Raw genomic sequence first — 9891 nt, forward strand, 5'->3', positions numbered from 1 at the left:
TTACTTATTATGTGTTATGACCCGGCAACCCCGGAGTGACAATAACCGGAACCACTCCCGGTGATGATCATAGTTTGAGGAGTTCATGTGTTCACCAAGTGCTAATGCGTTGGTCCGGTTCTTTATTAAAAGGAGAACCTTAATATCCCGTAGTATCCATTTGGACCCCGCTGCCACGGGAGGGATGGACAATAGATGTCATGCAAGTTCTTTTCCCTAAGCACGTATGACGACACACGGAATGCATGCCTACATCACATTGACGGAGCTAGCCACATATCTCTCCGTGTTATAACTGTTGCATGATGAATGTCACCCGACGAATCGCCTACCCATTGCCTACGAGTTTGTCCTACTATTGCTGCTACTGTTACTCGCTTTGTCCTTCTGCTGCTGTTACTACTGTTGCTACTTGCTACTGCTGTCACTACTGTTGTTCCTTGCCACTGCCGTTACTCGTTACACTGCTGCTACCTGCTACAATACTTTTCTGGCGCCATTGATACAACAGTTAGGAATAGTCTGCCTTGTCAACAGATCGTTTCTGGCACCGTTGCTATCATACTACTTTGCTGCTGATACTTTGCTTGCAGATACTAATCTTTCAGGTGTGGTTGAATTTGACACATTCAGCTGCTAATACTTGAGAATATTCTTTCACTTCCCGTCGCGCGAACCAACAAATTTGGGTTGAATACTCTATGCTTAAAAACTGTCGCGAACCCACACGCTGGTGGGCCATTGCAAGACAATTGCTAATTGTTGAGCAACGGGGACAAGCTCTTTTCTGGTTCCGTTGCCATGGAGGCATCAAGTCAGGAATAGTTGCACGTCAGCAACATTTTTCTGGCGCCGTTGCGGGGGAGGCATCAAGTCAGGAATAGTTGCACGTCAGCAACATTTTTCTGGCGTCGTTGCCGGGGAAGGATTTCTATATTCTCTGAGTCACTTGGGATTTATATCTGCTGATCACTATGAATAATCTGAAAGATCCAAAAACCAAAGTCTTGCCCTCAACTACGAGGGGAGGTAAGGAACTGCCATCTAGCTCTGCACTTGATTCACCTTCAGTTATGAGTAAGTTTGCGACATCACCTCCTGCTAGAAATCTTGATATGTCGCCTGTGCTTGATGATGCTTATGATGCTGCTATGCCTCATACTGCTAGAGATGCTATGCCTGATACTGCTGGAGATGCTATTTTGCCTGATGATGCTATGCTTGATACTGCTTTGCCTGATGATGCTAGAGATGCTATTTTTCCTCATGATGCTATGCTTGATACTGCTAGAGATACCACTTTGCATGATATGCCACTAGGGGTATTCCTTGATGCTCATATTGCTAGAGTTACTGCCAATGCTCGTGATGCTTCTGAAACTACTCATACTATTGAGATAGAACCTGCTTTTGCTCCTGCTAGATCTAGCTCTCCTAGATATGAATTACCTGATATATCTGAGGGTTATGTTATGGGGGGAGAGATAGCTGAGGATTTTCTTGCGTGTAAGGATGCCTATGACGCTGAGAAATTACTTCTCAAGTGGAAGGAAAAATCTCTGAAAGCTAGGATGAAATACGACCCAAAGTTTGCCACTTCACCTATCTTTATCACCGATGAGGATTATGAATTCTCTGTAGACCCTGAGATAATGTCTCTAGTCGAATCTGATCCTTTCCACGATTATGAGTCTGAGACGGTCGTAGCCCATCTTATCAAACTACACGATATAGCCACCCTTTTCACTAGTGAGGATAAGATCCGCTACTACTATATCCTTAAGTTGTTTCCTTTCTCTCTAAAGGATGACGCTAAAGCCTGGTTCACTTCTCTTGCTCCTGGATGTGTGAGTAGTCCCCAGGATATGGTCTATTACTTCTGTGAGAAATATTTCCCTGCCCATAAGAAGCAAGCTGCCTTGCAGGAAATATACAACTTTGCTCAACTCAACGAAGAGAGTCTCCCACAAGCTTGGGGGAGGCTCATCCATTTACAGAATGCTTTGCCTGATCACCCTCTTAAGAAGAACGAGATACTTGATATCTTCTATAACGGAATTACCGATGCTTCTAGAGACCACCTAGATAGTTGTGCCGGTTGTGTTTTTAGGGAACGAACTATAGAACAAGCTGAGATTCTACCGAATAACATCTTGATCAACGATAATGCTTGGACTATTCCCGAACCACCTCCTAAGCCAACTCCAAAGAAAAGAGGTATTCCATTCCTCAGTCCCGAAGATATGCAAGAAGCCAAGAAATCTATGCAAGAGGAAGGCATTGGATCTGAAGATGTCAAAAATCTACCACCTATCGAAGAGATCCATGGTCTCGATAACCCGATACAGGTAGTGGAAGTAAATTCTCTGCGTAGGTTTGATGAGAGTGATATTCCTTTTGACAAACCTGCTAGCCTATGCTTAGATGAATTTGACAACTTTGTTGCCAAACAACAGAGTTTCAATGATTATGTTATCAGACATTTGGAACAAAGTACTTGTATGCTTAGTCATTTAAGTGCTTGTGTAGACAGAAATGTCAATGATCTGAAGCTTCTGAGTAAACATGCCTCTATGATTACTACTCAGGTAGAACAAGTACTTAAAGCTCAGAATGACTTGCTCAATGAATTAAATGACAACTCTGTCAGAGTCATTACTAGAGGAGGCAAAATGACTCAGGAACCTTTGTATCCTGAAGGCCATCCTAAGAGAATTGATCAAGATTCTCAAGGAATTAATGCTCATACATCCAGTCATCCTAAGAAGAAGAAGGAGGATGATAGAAACCTACATGTTAGTTCACCAAATACCGTCACACCTGAAGAACCAAATGATATTTCTGTGTGTGATGCAGAAACACAATCTGGTGATGAACATGAACCTAGTGACAATATGGAGAGTGATGTTCATAATAATGCTCAACCTAGCAATGATAAGGATGTGGAGATTGAACCTACGGTTAATCCTGATAACCCACAACCTAAGAGATACGATAAGAATGACTTCACTGCTAGGAAGCATGGTAAAGGAAGGGAGCCATGGGTTCAGAGACCTATGCCCTTTTCTCCTAAGCCATACAAGAAAAAGGATGATGAGGATTTTGAGCGCATCATTGAAATGATAAGACCCGTCTTTCTGCAGATGCGGTTAACTGATATGATCAAAATGTCTCCATGTGCCAAGTACATGAAAGATATCGTGACCAATAAACGGAAGATACCAGATCTTGAGATCTCCACCATGCTCGGCAATTACACTTTCAAAGGTGGAACTCCTGAGAAACATGGTGATCCCGGAGTGCCCACTATACCTTGCTCCATTAAAGGAAACTACGTAAGAACTGCCTTATGTGACCTTGGAGCCGGTGTTAGTGTTATGCCTCTCTCTCTCTTTATCGTAGACTTGAACTGGATAAGTTGACACCCACTAAAATTTCTCCGCAAATGGCCGACAAATCAACTGCTTTCCCTGTCGTCATTTGTGAGGATGTGCCTGTTGTGGTTGCTAATACCACTATCTTAACAGACTTAGTTATCTTGGATATTCCCGAGGACGATGCCATGGCTGTCATCCTCGAAAGACCCTTTTTAAACACGGCAGGGGCTGTTATAGATTGCAACAAAGGCAGTGTCACTTTCCATGTCAAGGTAATGAGCATACAGTGCACTTTCCGAAGAAACGATATCAAGTACATTGCATCAATGCTCTCAAAAAACTTCATCGATTTTTATTGGGAGCTTCGAATGCCCTATTCCTCGTGTAAAGATGAAGTATGATTTGCTTGTTGGGGAGATTCATATCCCCATTGAGGTGACTTAGTGACTATTCGAAAATTCTCCGTTCTCTTTTGCGATTCGGAAAAGTTTTGTCATGAGGATTTGATCAACCCCATTGACGGATTTATTTCGATGACCATGAAATGGATGAATCAAAGAGTCACATGCCTCTGTTTTAAGCTTTCACTTTCTGTTGCTTAGAAGAAAAATGATAGATTCAGTTTAGTTTTCCCTGTTTCCTGTTTTAGCGTCCCGGAGAAAAGTACCCCGGAAATAAAAGTTCTCTGATGGTCCCGAAAATCTAGTATGACTTTTTCTGGAATATTTGAAAAATTCTAGGACTGAGAGCTGGCCTCGGGGCCACACCAGTGGGCCACAAGCCCTATCACCACGCCCACCCCCTGGCTTCGGCAACCAAGCTTGTGGGGCCCACAGGGACCCCCTCCACTCATTCCAGCTCCCATCCTCTTCTTCTACCTCCACAAAAAATCGTCTCACAGCTCAAACCCGTGTTCTTGCTCATTTGACTGTGATTTTTGATCTCCTTGCTCAAAGCATCATTCTCCGAACCATTTTGGGGAAATTACTCCTTGGTAAGTGACTCCTCCATTGGCCCAATTAGTTTCTACTCTAGTGCTTTATCCTTCGCGTATTCTTGCTACCTTGGTGACCCTGTTCTTGAGCTTGGAATGTTGATTTTAGCTGGTCCCAAGTAGTTTTAGCGTGTGATACAGTCTCTTGGCACTAGTAGGAGTAGTTGCTACGAGTTGGATTAATCTTTACTCACTTTTCATTCGAAGTCTCTAAAATTTCAGAATTTTTTAGAGCTAGAAAAAGGAAAAGATGAGGAGGTTCTTGAGAGGCTCTTCAAGCCGTAACCCCAAGGAGGATGAGAAGAACCACCCCAAGTACGTGGTTCCTCGAGTCACAGAAGTTCGAGCATGCGAGTGGCCAAGTGATGAATTTTTGTTTTTGTAAATATGTGTAGCTTATTGTTCCAGATTCAGCTTTGTTGAGAGAGAACCATGTTTGCAATGACAACTTAGAGATCATAGTTTCTGATGCCATGCTTATTTAGCTAGGAGCTTATAATGGTTTGTCTTGAATGCCAACATAGATTTTGAGATGACTATGATGTAGTATGATAGGATGGTATTCTCCTTTGAATGATTCAAGTGGCTTGACTTGGCGCATGTTCATGCATGTTGTTGAAACAAAATCAACATAGCCTCTATGATGTTCGTGTTCATGGTGATTTATATCCTGTTCATGCTTGCACTCCATGTTAGTCAAATTCATTGCATCTTGATGACTATTGTCGCTCTCTAGTTGGTCGCTTCCCAGTCTTTTGGTAGCCTTCACTTGTACTAAGCGGAATACTGCTTGTGCATCCACTTCCATAAACCCAAAAGTTTTTCCACAAGAGTCCATCATACCTACCTATTTGCGGTATCTACCTGCCATTCCAAGTAAATTTGCATGTGCCATTCTCTAAACCTTCAAGAAATAATATGTTTTGCATGCCCGAACCGCTCATGTGGTGACAGGGGGCTATTGGTATCTTCCATGTTAGGCGTGTTATCCTCGACATGTGTTTATTCACTGTCATTCACGAGAAAGGGGCCGGTAATTGGAATGCCCAGTTCCACGCTTAAATCGAAAACATAACTGTAAAACAAGACTCCCCCCGGATTGATGTTAGTATGGACGGTACCCGAGGATTCGGCTAGCCGTGGAGTGTGATTGATTGGTGGTTGGGGAGTTAAAACTTTACTTTTCTGTTTGGGAACCGCCTATAGCATGAATAGCATGGAAGATATTGAGAACTCTTGGTCATTGCGTTGACAATGAAAGCATGCCACCCAAAATTTTTATCTTTGTTTTCAAAGCTTGAGCTCTCGCACCTCTGCAAATCAATGCTTCCCTCTGCGAAGGGCCTGTCTATTTATTTTCCTGTTGAGTCATCCTCTTCTTACAAAAGCACCAATTAGAGAGCACCTCTGTCATTTTTATGCTTTGCTTTTGATTGATATTGAGTATGACTATGACTAGATCTTCGTTTCTATGAATTACAATGTTTAGTCAGCACTTGATCTTTGAAAGTGATCTGCATTTATGTTTTGCAGTCTTAGAAAGAGCTAGCGAGATACCACCTGTTCATATTGCTTCATGCTTGTTTTGATTGAATTGTTGGTATCTGAAACTCATTATTATTTGCTCGCTAGCTGATTATGCCATTGATATTAGTTTACCGTGAGACCTTTGTGTCACTTGCTTATGTGGTTAACTTGTGATCTTGCTGAAATTCTGGTTATGAGTTAGACATAGTTGCAACAACAAGATCAAATAGAGTTTGTCAAAGTTTTTCTTTCTCTTTCAGTTTGTCAACTGAGTTGGTTGAGGACAAGCAAGGTTTTAAGCTTGGGGGAGTTTGATACGTCTCCACCGTATCTACTTTCCAAACTCTTTTGCCCTTGTTTTGGACTCTAATTTGCATGATTTGAATGGAACTAACCCGGACTGACGCTGTTTTCAGCAGGATTGCCATGGTGTTGTTTTTGTGCAGAAATGAAAGTTCTCGGAACATCTTGAAAATTTATGGAGAATATTTCTGAAAAATATGAAAAATACCTGCGCAAAGATCCACCGGAGGGGATGGGCCAGTGGGCCACAAGCCATGTCAACGCGCCCCCCTGGCCGCGGCAACCAAGCTTGTGGGGCCCACGTGGCTCTGCCGCCCCCAAACTCAGCTCTATAAATTCCCTTTCGTCCCGAAAAAAATCAGGAGAGAAGATTTCATCGCGTTTGCGACACGGAGGCGCCGCCACATCCTGTTCTACAATTGGAGGGTAGATCTGGAGTCCGTTTTGGGCTCCGGATCAAGGAGATCGTCGCCATCGTCATCATCAACCTTCTGCCCTCTCCAATTCCATGAAGCTCTTCATCGTTTGTGAGTAATCTATTCGTAGGCTCGTTGGGCAGTGATGAGTAGGATGAGATCTATCATGTAGTCGAGTTAGTTTTGACAGGGATTGATCCCTAGTATCCACTATGTTCTGAGATTGATGTTGCTACTACTTTGCCATGCTTAATGCTTGTCACTAGGGCACGAGTGCCATGATTTCAGATCTGAAATTATTATGTTGTCACCAATATATGTGTGTTTTAGATCCGATCTTGCAAGTTGTAGTTACCTACTATGTGTTATGACCCGGCAACCCCGGAGTGACAATAACTAGAACCACTCCCGGTGAGGACCATAGTTTGAGGAGTTCATGTGTTCACCAAGTGCTAATGCGTTGGTCCGGTTCTTTATTAACAGGAGAACCTTAATATCCCGTAGTATCCATTTGGACCCCGCTGCCACGGGAGGGATGGACAATAGATGTCATGCAAGTTCTTTTCCCTAAGCAAGTATGACGACACATGGAATGCATGCCTACATCACATTGACGAACGAGAGCTAGCCACATATCTCTTCGTGTTATAACTGTTGCATGACGAATGTCATCCGACGAATCGCCGACCCATTGCCTACGAGTTTGTCCTACTGTTGCTGCTTCTGTTAATCGCTTTGTCCTGCTGCTGCTGTTACTACTGTTGCTACTGCTGTTACTTGTTCTGCTCTGCTGCTGTTACTTGTTCTACTCTGCTGCTGTTACTACTGTTGCTGCTACTGTTACTCGCTTTGTCCTGCTGCTGATGTTACTACTGTTGCTACTTGCTACTGCTGTCACTACTGTTGTTCCTTGCCACTGATGTTACTCGTTACACTGCTGCTACCTGCTACAATACTTTTCTGGTGCCATTGATACAACAGTTAGGAATAGTCTGCCTTGTCAACAGATTGTTTCTGGCACCGTTGCTATCATACTACTTTGCTGCTGATACTTTGCTTGCAGATACTAACCTTTCAGGTGTGGTTGAATTTGACGCATTCAGCTGCTAATACTTGAGAATATTCTTTCACTTGCCGTCGCGCGAACCAACAAATTTGGGTTGAATACTCTACCCTCGAAAACTGCCGCGAACCCACGCGTTGGTGGGCCATTGCAAGACAATTGCTAATTGTTGAGTAATGGGGACAAGCTCTTTTCTGGCTCCGTTGCCGTGGAGGCATCAAGTCAGGAATAGTTGCACGTCAGCAACATTTTTCTGGCGCTGTTGCCGGGGAGGCATCAAGTCAGGAATAGTTGCACGTCAGCAATGAGTAGATCATATGAGGGGAGGACGAAGGGGCTGAGCGAACCGGTTGGTTCCTCTTTGTTTCCTTGCCGCTGGTTTCTGGAGGGTATTGAAAAAAACCAATGGGGGAGTGGGGATGGGAGGACGTATCAATAGAAGGAAGGGGAGGTCGAACCGTCACGACGGCAAATCCTATTTAATGGTAGAGATATCAGACGCCACCACCAACCCACCGTCGCGTGCTCTAGCATAGTTCATCGAAACACGCGGTCTTTGACAAGGCCGACTGCAGCTGGAGCACATGGGTCCGGCGGTCAAAGCTTACCTCGACAAGCTCACAACCTCAATGGAGGCCAACACCGCAGCCCTGACCGCGGTCACCTTCCGCCTCGACGATCTGGCCACTTGGCGGCCCGATCTCGAGCGGCGTGTCATCGATCTGGGCGACTCGGTCCTCGTGCTCCAGCAAGCCCAACTCGTCACCGACGAGCCCCAAGGTGAAGATCACATGGCGCCGAACCCCACGATGTCGCCACCGGCGACTCACAACACGGCACCTCGTGCTGTCAAAAGCGCGGCGGGGGCATCTCGCAGGTTCGATGACCACGACATCTACCCAATCCAACGAAGGACACCGGCGTTGTCGTTCCAGACACCGCCACCGCCCCCGGCCAACGGTTAGCTCTAAATCCCGTCTCCTACTGTTTTACCTTCCCCCTACGCGCACACGAGCCAGATGCTTGCGGACCTTGGCCAAGCACACCCTTCGATCTCGTTTCCACAATTCTCAGTGGACTATCCCAACCTGTGTAAGACCATGTGTGAGAAGTATTTCTACATGTTCGATATCAATGATACATTCTGGGTGCCCATGGCCGCCCTGGATTTTTCGAGCCTAGACGCTATGTAGCTAAAATCAGTCCAAAAACATTGGGTGAGTTTATATGGGAGTCATTCTTTGCGATGATGTGCACTCATTTCGGGCGTGATCGGCACCAGATGCTGATCCGCCAATTTTACTCGCTGCGACAAACTTCTTCTGTAGCTGACTTCATAGAGAGATTTGAATTTATCACCAATCACTTGAGCTCATATTCGGATACAATTCATCCCTTCTACTTTCTAACTCGTTTTGTGGAAGGGCTGCGACCAAACATCCTGTGATAGCCCAAGTTTGCCTTGCTTGCTATTGCATTTCATGCATGCATTCAAATTGCATTGAATCTGAAAATGGGAAGTGATCAAGCCCAAATGAGTTGAAATTTGACAAAAAGGCAATAAAAATAATACCTTAAAAGGAACCAGGAAAATGTTCCAAATATTTGGGAAAATAGTGACAGGGAATAAATTTGTCAAACCAAAATTTTAAGTCACAGGAACATTTTGAAAAGGATTTTTGATTTGATCAAATAACTGTTTGGAATGGAGCTATTTTGTTTTGTTTTAAAATAAAAGTTTCGAAAATGTTGAAACTATTATGTGGCATTGATTATCTTAATCTCTGTCACATAACACTAATTTAGGGTTCTATAAAATAATTAAACATTTTATTTCAAAACCTAAACCTAAATGCCAGAAAGAAATAAAACAAAAATAGGAAAAGAGAGAGAGAGAGAATTTACCTGACGCTTACCTCCAGGCCCAGCCCATCACGGGGGCACCCCTGTCTTCTTCCTCCTGCCAGAAGGCACAGGAGAAGCAGAGGATGGCGAGCTCGCGGGAGCTCCACGCCTCCTGCGTGCCTGGCCTCCTCGCCAATTTGGTGAGCGGGATAGGCTCAGAGGAGCCGTCCCCATCGAGCCAGCCTCCCTATTTTCCCCCTGCTTTCCTCCTCGCCTCTGCTCGCCAGGACCGAGCCGCCATGACCAAGCCGCCGTTAACCGCGTAGCCTCGGGCTTTCCCTCGCCTCCCCGAGAAGACCAGAGGGA

The sequence above is a fragment of the Hordeum vulgare genome, chromosome 3H (genome assembly GCF_904849725.1).
Source record: "Hordeum vulgare subsp. vulgare chromosome 3H, MorexV3_pseudomolecules_assembly, whole genome shotgun sequence".
Lineage (NCBI taxonomy): Eukaryota > Viridiplantae > Streptophyta > Magnoliopsida > Poales > Poaceae > Hordeum > Hordeum vulgare.